The sequence below is a fragment of the Petaurus breviceps genome, unplaced genomic scaffold (genome assembly GCF_028583685.1).
Source record: "Petaurus breviceps papuanus isolate PSGF00001 unplaced genomic scaffold, PetGlider_PUasm1.0 90721, whole genome shotgun sequence".
In the NCBI taxonomy this organism is placed as follows: domain Eukaryota; kingdom Metazoa; phylum Chordata; class Mammalia; order Diprotodontia; family Petauridae; genus Petaurus; species Petaurus breviceps.
Window position 1 is genome coordinate 3948915 of NW_027187322.1, and position 6972 is coordinate 3955886.

Here is a 6972-nt window from a genome sequence, read left to right on the forward strand (position 1 = left end):
GAGCCTTTGCCCCCTTGCATCCTCCCACCTGTCTGACCACTCAGTCCTCCTCAGTCTCCTTTGCTAGGTCCTCTACCTAAGGGGGTTCCCAAGGCTCAGTCCTTGCTCCCTTTCCCATCTCTGCTCCCATGAGTCCAACATTCTCTCCTCTAGCCTCGTTATCTATAGCTTGTCCTTGGTCTTTGCCATCCCTTCCCATTTCCTGTAGCTGCCCCTTATCTGCCGGCTCCTTCCTTGATGCCTGAAAACAGACCCATGACTCCCCCAGCCTTGACAAACATTCCCCATTTCACAGCCAAAGCCCAGAGGACGTGACCTGCTCTCCTTGTCTCCACCTTCGTGTCTCTCACGCCCCAAACCGTCGTGCTCCGGCTTCTGAGCAGAGCGATCTCTTCCGAAGCAGCTGGCGCTTCTCATCCTTCCTCCTGGTGGACCTCTCTGTAGCCTCTGCTCTTGGGTCTTCTCCCTTCTCTCCTTGGAGTTTTCCTGACATCTCCTTGCTTGCTTGTCCTCTTGGTCGCCTTTGCTAGATCACCAGCTGAATCATGTCTCCCAATGGGGGGTTGGCCCCGAGGTCTGCCTCTCTTCTCTCTCAGCGCTCCCAGCAGCTCCTATGGGCTCCCTCATCATCTCTATGCAGATTATTCTCCCATATGGCCCCTCCCCCAATACACACACCGCATCACCTGACCTCCCGGTCCTAGCTCATCATCACCAACTGTCTGTTGGTCATTTCCAACAGTGTGTTCCACAGGCAGCTCAAACTCAGTATGTCCGGCACATTATCTGTTTCCTCCCGAACCACCCAAACTTCCTTATATCTCACGAAGGCAATACTCTTTCTAGTCATTCAGGTTTCCTACATCAGTGTCGCCCTCAATTCTCTCTCTCACCCCAGATGTCCCATCAGTTGCCAAATCTCCTTCATTCTGCATCTTCAACACCTCTTATCCGTCTCCTTTTCTCTATTCTAATATTTTGGCTCTCTTCTCTCCTGCCAGACCAGGAGTTCTGAACCTGGGATTTGAGGGTTGATGGATAGATTTCAGGGGATTCATTATTTTGAATGGAAAAAAAATTACATCTTCATTTTCACTTACTTCTAACTAAAGAGTTCTAACCCTGAGGTTGGTGAATAAAAAAAAAAATCTTGATAACAGCATTTCAATCTAATTGGTTTCCTTTGTAAACACATGCATTTTACTTTATTCTTTAAAAACATTCTCAGTGGGGTGGCTAGGTGGCATAGTGAATACAGCACTGGCCCTGGAGTCAGGAGGACCTGGGTTCAAATCCAGCCTCAGACACTCAACACTTACTAGCCATGTGACCTTGGGCAAGTCACTTAACCCCAATTGCCCTGCCCTCCCCTCTCCAAAAAGCCAAAAGAAAAAACCATTCTAAGAAGGGGTTCCTAGGCTTCATGAGACTCACTGCCCAAGGGGTCACAAAAGTTAAGAATTTTTGCTTAATAAATCTGTTTTCAGCATCCCTGGACTCAATGATCATCTCTGTCTAGACAATCCAATTGTCTCCTCTTCAACTGCCTATTAGAAATTTCAAGTGAGATGTCCCACAGGCATCTCAAATGCCACATGTCCACAATGAACTCACTATCTTTCCCCCTGGAGCCAGCTGCCCTCCAAACCCTTCCCTCTCCCAAATCTTCTTATTACTGTTGAAGGCATTGCTTTCCTCCTGGTCACCCAGACTGGCAGTCTCTGTAGCATCTTCACCTCCACATCTACCTTCACTCCATGGAGCCCATCTGGTGCCAAGGCTCTGCTTTCCCATTTCCCATCTGCATCAGCCCCCTTCTCTCTTCTCACATAGATGCCACCTGAATACAGACTCTCATCTCTCGCATGGAATATGGCAGGTCTCCCTGCCTCAGGCTCTGCCTACCCCAGCTTATCCTCCATTCAGCTACCAAAGTGGTCTTTGTAAAGTGCAGCTCTGAGCACATCACACTCCCACATTCACATTTAAAAGCCAGGGGCTCCCTATAACCCCCAGGATCAGATCTAACATCCCATTTGGCTTTTAAAGCCCTTCCCACCTTTCCAGTTTTCTGAGACTGTGTGATTCATGACACTGGTGTTCTTGCTCTTCTTCTCACAGGGCATCCCATCTCCACACTCCATGCTTTTGCGTTGGCGGTCCCCCATGCCTGCTTTCCCTCTTCACTTCTGTCTCTTGGCCTCCCTGGTTTCCTTCAAGACCCAACCCAAATCCCACCTACTCTAGAGACTGGCTTTTCCCAGTCCCTTGTTTCCCCCCCTCCAGTGAGTTCTTTGGGGTCAAGTCAGCCAGGTGGTGCTACAGTAGATAGGACACTGGCCCTAGAGACAGAAGGACCTGAGTGTTCAAATCTGGCCTCAGACACTTCCTAGCTGTGTGAACCTGAGCAAGTCACTTAACTCTATTTGTCTCAGTTCCTCAACTGTGAAACAAGCAGGAAAAGAAAATGGCAAAGCCTCCAGTATCTTTGCCAAACAAACCCCAAATGGGGTCACTTAGAGTCAGACACAATGGAAACAACTCAACAATAACAACAAATATTCAAGGTCAGACACTGTCTTTTGCCTTATTTGTATACCCAGCAGAGAAGTGGAGTCGATATGGCAGAACAAAAGGTAACAACTGCCAGACCTCCCTCAGAACCTCTTCTATAATATGACCACAGAAAGCACCAAACTAAATTCTGAGTAGAAAGACCAACAAAAAGTCACAGTGCATCATTCTTCCATCCCAGGGTAGCTAAGGAGGACAGAAAGAGGTCTATGGACACTGGGGTGAGGGCTGGACACAGGGTGGAAGAGCACCTGGGGTGGCAGCAGTGTCGCTGGAAGTAACCCCCGGGGACAATAAGAGGACTGATCAGAAAGCAAACCCAATGGATCCTTGGACTCACACTGAGAGCTGGACCCTTTTGGAAGCTGTCACACATTACACAGATTTGGGTCCTAGAGTGGAGAGAAGTGGTCATGGTTGTAAGGGGGCAGAGATCCTATCTGGGTAAGGACCAGAGTGCAAGAGGACAGTGAGGAGACCTTTCTCCAGATTATATCACATTGAAAGCACCAGAATTTTACAGGTCCCCAACTCAAGCTATGAAAGCAGCAAAAAGACATAAAAGTAGAAATATCAAATCAGACATATAAAAGTCAGAATATAAATATAAATGTCAAAGCAGACATACTCTCACCCCCATAGGTGAGCAGAGCCCAACTGTAATAAAAAGTCCAAAGTCAAGAAATAAATTAGAAAAATTAGCAAACAACAAAAACAAAATAGAACCCGACCATAAAAATCTACTATGGTGACAAGGAAGCTCAAGAGACAAACTCAGAAGATGAAAATGGGGTGAAAACAGCTACAAGCAAAGCCTCACAGAGAAATGCAGTTTGGACACAAGCTCAGGAAGAATTTCTAGAAGAGTTAAGGAGATTAAAAGAAGAGCAAAAAGAATTTTAAAATAATATAAGGGTGGTAGAGGGAAAGTTGGGAAAATAAATGAGAGCAATGCAAGAAAATTAATAGAAGAGAATGAACAGGGGTGGCCAGCTGGCACAGTGAGTGAGAGCACTGGCCTCGGAGACTTAACACCCACACAAAAAAACTGGCCATGTAACCTGGAGCAAGTTACTTAACCCCAGCCGCTTTAAAGAGAGAGAGAGAGAGAGAATTAACAGCATGATAAAAGAGAAACAAAAAGTACTGAGGAAAATAACTCTTTAAAAATCGGAATTGGGGGGGTGGAGTTAAGATGGCAGAGTAGAAGCACGACCCTCCAGCAGCTCTGGCTTCCACCCTCCCCAATCCATGTAAAAAGGGGTCTCTGAACAAACTTTGGAGCTGCAGAACCCACGAAATGACACAGAGAAGCTAACCTCCCGCTAAGGGCAGCCCAGCAGGCCAGCAGGAATCGGCCAGCACAGCGCTCTGAGAGCTGAGCCCAGCCCCACACCGAGGCTTTAGCCCCAGGGAGGGCCTGACCAACCGCCAGCTGGAGGGACTCCAGATCAGCAGCAGCTGTAGCCATTTCCAGAATTATAAACACACAGATGCAAAGAACAAAGTGAGAGGTCAGTACAGTGTGGACTTTGGGACCCAGTAAGTGGGAGCGCGTCGGCTTTTGCCCCTGGGGCAAGATGCCACTGAGACACCCAGCACAGGCAGCCAGCACCACGGGGCAGCTTCAGCTCCTGGCTTACAGACTGTAGGGGGAAAAAGCGACCAGTCTGAGGGGTGATTGCTCTTGCTTTAACCTGCTTGGATCTGGATTGCAATCTAGGGTGAAGGTCCTGGGGTATGTGCCCAGCTCGCCAGAGCATGTGGGGGCCTCAGAGAGGGCATGCATCTAATACCTCCGGCAGCTGAGAAAACCCAGCGTTTGGGATGAAAGCTCCCCTGTCTGGTGGCATAGTCCTACTGTGGCAAAAAGCCCAGTGGTCAAGTGACTGAGGGGCGACATGACCAGGCAAAGGAAACAAAGCAAACAGAAGATTCCAACGTTAGACTCCTATTTTGGGGACTAAAGAAGAAGAGCATGGAACAGGAGAAAGACAGTGAAGTCAGAACTCCTGCACCAAAAGCTTCAAAGGAAAATACGAGCTGGTTACAGGCCATAGAGGACCTTAAGAAGAAGATAAGAGAAGTGGAGGAAAAATTGGGAAGAGAAATGAGAACGATGCAAGAAAATTATGAAATGAGATTCAACAGCCTGACTGAGGAAAATAACACCTTAAAAAACAGACTAACTCAAATGGCAAAGGAGGCCCAAAAAGGCAATGAGGAGAATCATTCCTTCAGAATTAGATTGGAGCAAATGGAAGTTAATGACTTTATGAGAAATCAAGATGCTGTTAAACAGATCCAAACAAATGAAAGAATAGAAGGCAATGAGAAATATCTCTTGGGAAAAACCACTGACCTGGAAAATAGATCCAGGAGAGATAATGTAAAAATTATTGGACTGCCTGAGAGCCATGACCAAAGTAAGAACCTAGAAATCATCCTCCAGGAAGTTCTCAAAGAAAACTGCCCTGATGTTTTAGAACCAGAGGGCAAAATAGAGGTTGAAAGAATTCACCGATCACCTCCTGAAAAAGATCCCCAAAAGAAAACTCCTAGGAATATTATAGCCAGGTTCCAAAATTCCCAGATTAAGGAGAGAATATTACAAGCAGCCAGGAAGAAACAATTTGAATATTGTGGAAACACAATCAGGATAACCCAGGATCTGGCACCTTCTACACTGAGGGATCGAAGGGCTTGGAATATGATATTTTGGAGGTCAAAGGAGGTCGGATTAAAATCAAGAATCACCTACCCAGCAAAATTGAGTATCATGTTTCAGGGGTAAATATGGTCATTCAGTGGAATAGAGGACTTTCAAATATTCTTGATGAAAAAACCAGAGTTGAATAGAAAATTTGACATTCAGATACAAGAAGCAAGAGAAGCATGAGAAGGTAAATAGGGAAAAGAAATCATAAGGAACTTATCAAAGTTGAACTATTAACATTCCTACATGGAAAAACAATAATGGTAACTGATGAAACTTTTCTCAGTATGAAAATAGTTGAAGGGAATAGAATTATACATATGGCTATATATGAGGGTATATGGGCATATGAATACATATGTGAATGTGTGTATATATGTTTACAGGTATACATAGAGGGCACAGGACCAATTTAATAGGAAGGGTTGATACTTAAAAGGTGAAAATAAGAGGGGAAAGATGAATATAATTAGAGGAGATGGGGAGAGACAGAATGTGGTAAACTATCTCATATAGAAGAGACAAGGGAAAATGGTTACAATGGAGGGGAAGAATAGGAAGGCAAAAGGGAATGGGTCAACCTTATTCTCATTGAATTTGGCTTAGGGAGGGAATGACATACACACTAAATAGGGTATCTCACCCTACAGGAGAGTAGGGGGGAAGGGGATCAGAGGGGGGATGATGGAAGGGAGGGCAGGCTGGGGGGAGGGAAGTTGGAAGCACCCAGTTTTGAAAAGGGATGGGATCAAAGTAGAGAATAGAACAAGTGGGAGGTGGGATAGGAGGGAGGGAAATATAGTCAGTCTTTTACAATATATCTACTATGTTATTGTTTTGCTTAGCTACACATGTACAACCTATTACTGAACCACTTATCTTCCCAGTAAGGGTAGATGACAAAGGAGGAAGGGAATGAATCTGGAATTCAAAGTTTTAAAATCAAATGGTTAAATGTAGATAGATAGATAGATAGATAGATAGATAGATAGATAGATAGATAGATAGATAGATAGATAGATAGATAGATAGATACTATTACTAATAGTATTTTACATGTAATTGGGAAATAAGATATACAGGCACTGGGACATAGAGATCCACCATGCCCTACTGGAAAGTTGGAGGGGGTATGGGAGAAAATAGGGGAGAGAGCAGAATGGAGGAGGGGATATCCTGTGGGACTGCTATTTGGTGGCGGTGGGTAGGGGGAAAACGGGGAGAAAATTTGTAACCCAAAATCTGGCAGAAATGAATAATGTAAATCAGAAGTTAATAAAGCATTTGAAAAATGGAAAAAAAAATAAAAATCAGAATTGGCCAAATGGTAAAAACATCACTGAAGAAAATAACTCATTAGAAATTAGAATTGGTCAAGGAGGCTAGGTGGTACAATGAATAGATCACCAACCCTGGAGTCAGAAGGACCTGAGTTCAAATCTTGCCTCAGACACTTGACACACTTAATAGCTGTGTGACCTTGGGCAAGTCCCTTAACCCAATTGCCCTGCCTTCCCCCCTCCAAAAAGCAAAATAAATAAATAAATAAAATAGAATTGGTCAAGTGGCAATTGATGACTCCACAAGACATAAAAAAAAACAATAAAACAAAATCAAAAGACTAAAAAAAATTAGAGAAAAGTGTGAGATATCTCACTGGAAAAGCAACTGACTTAGAAAAC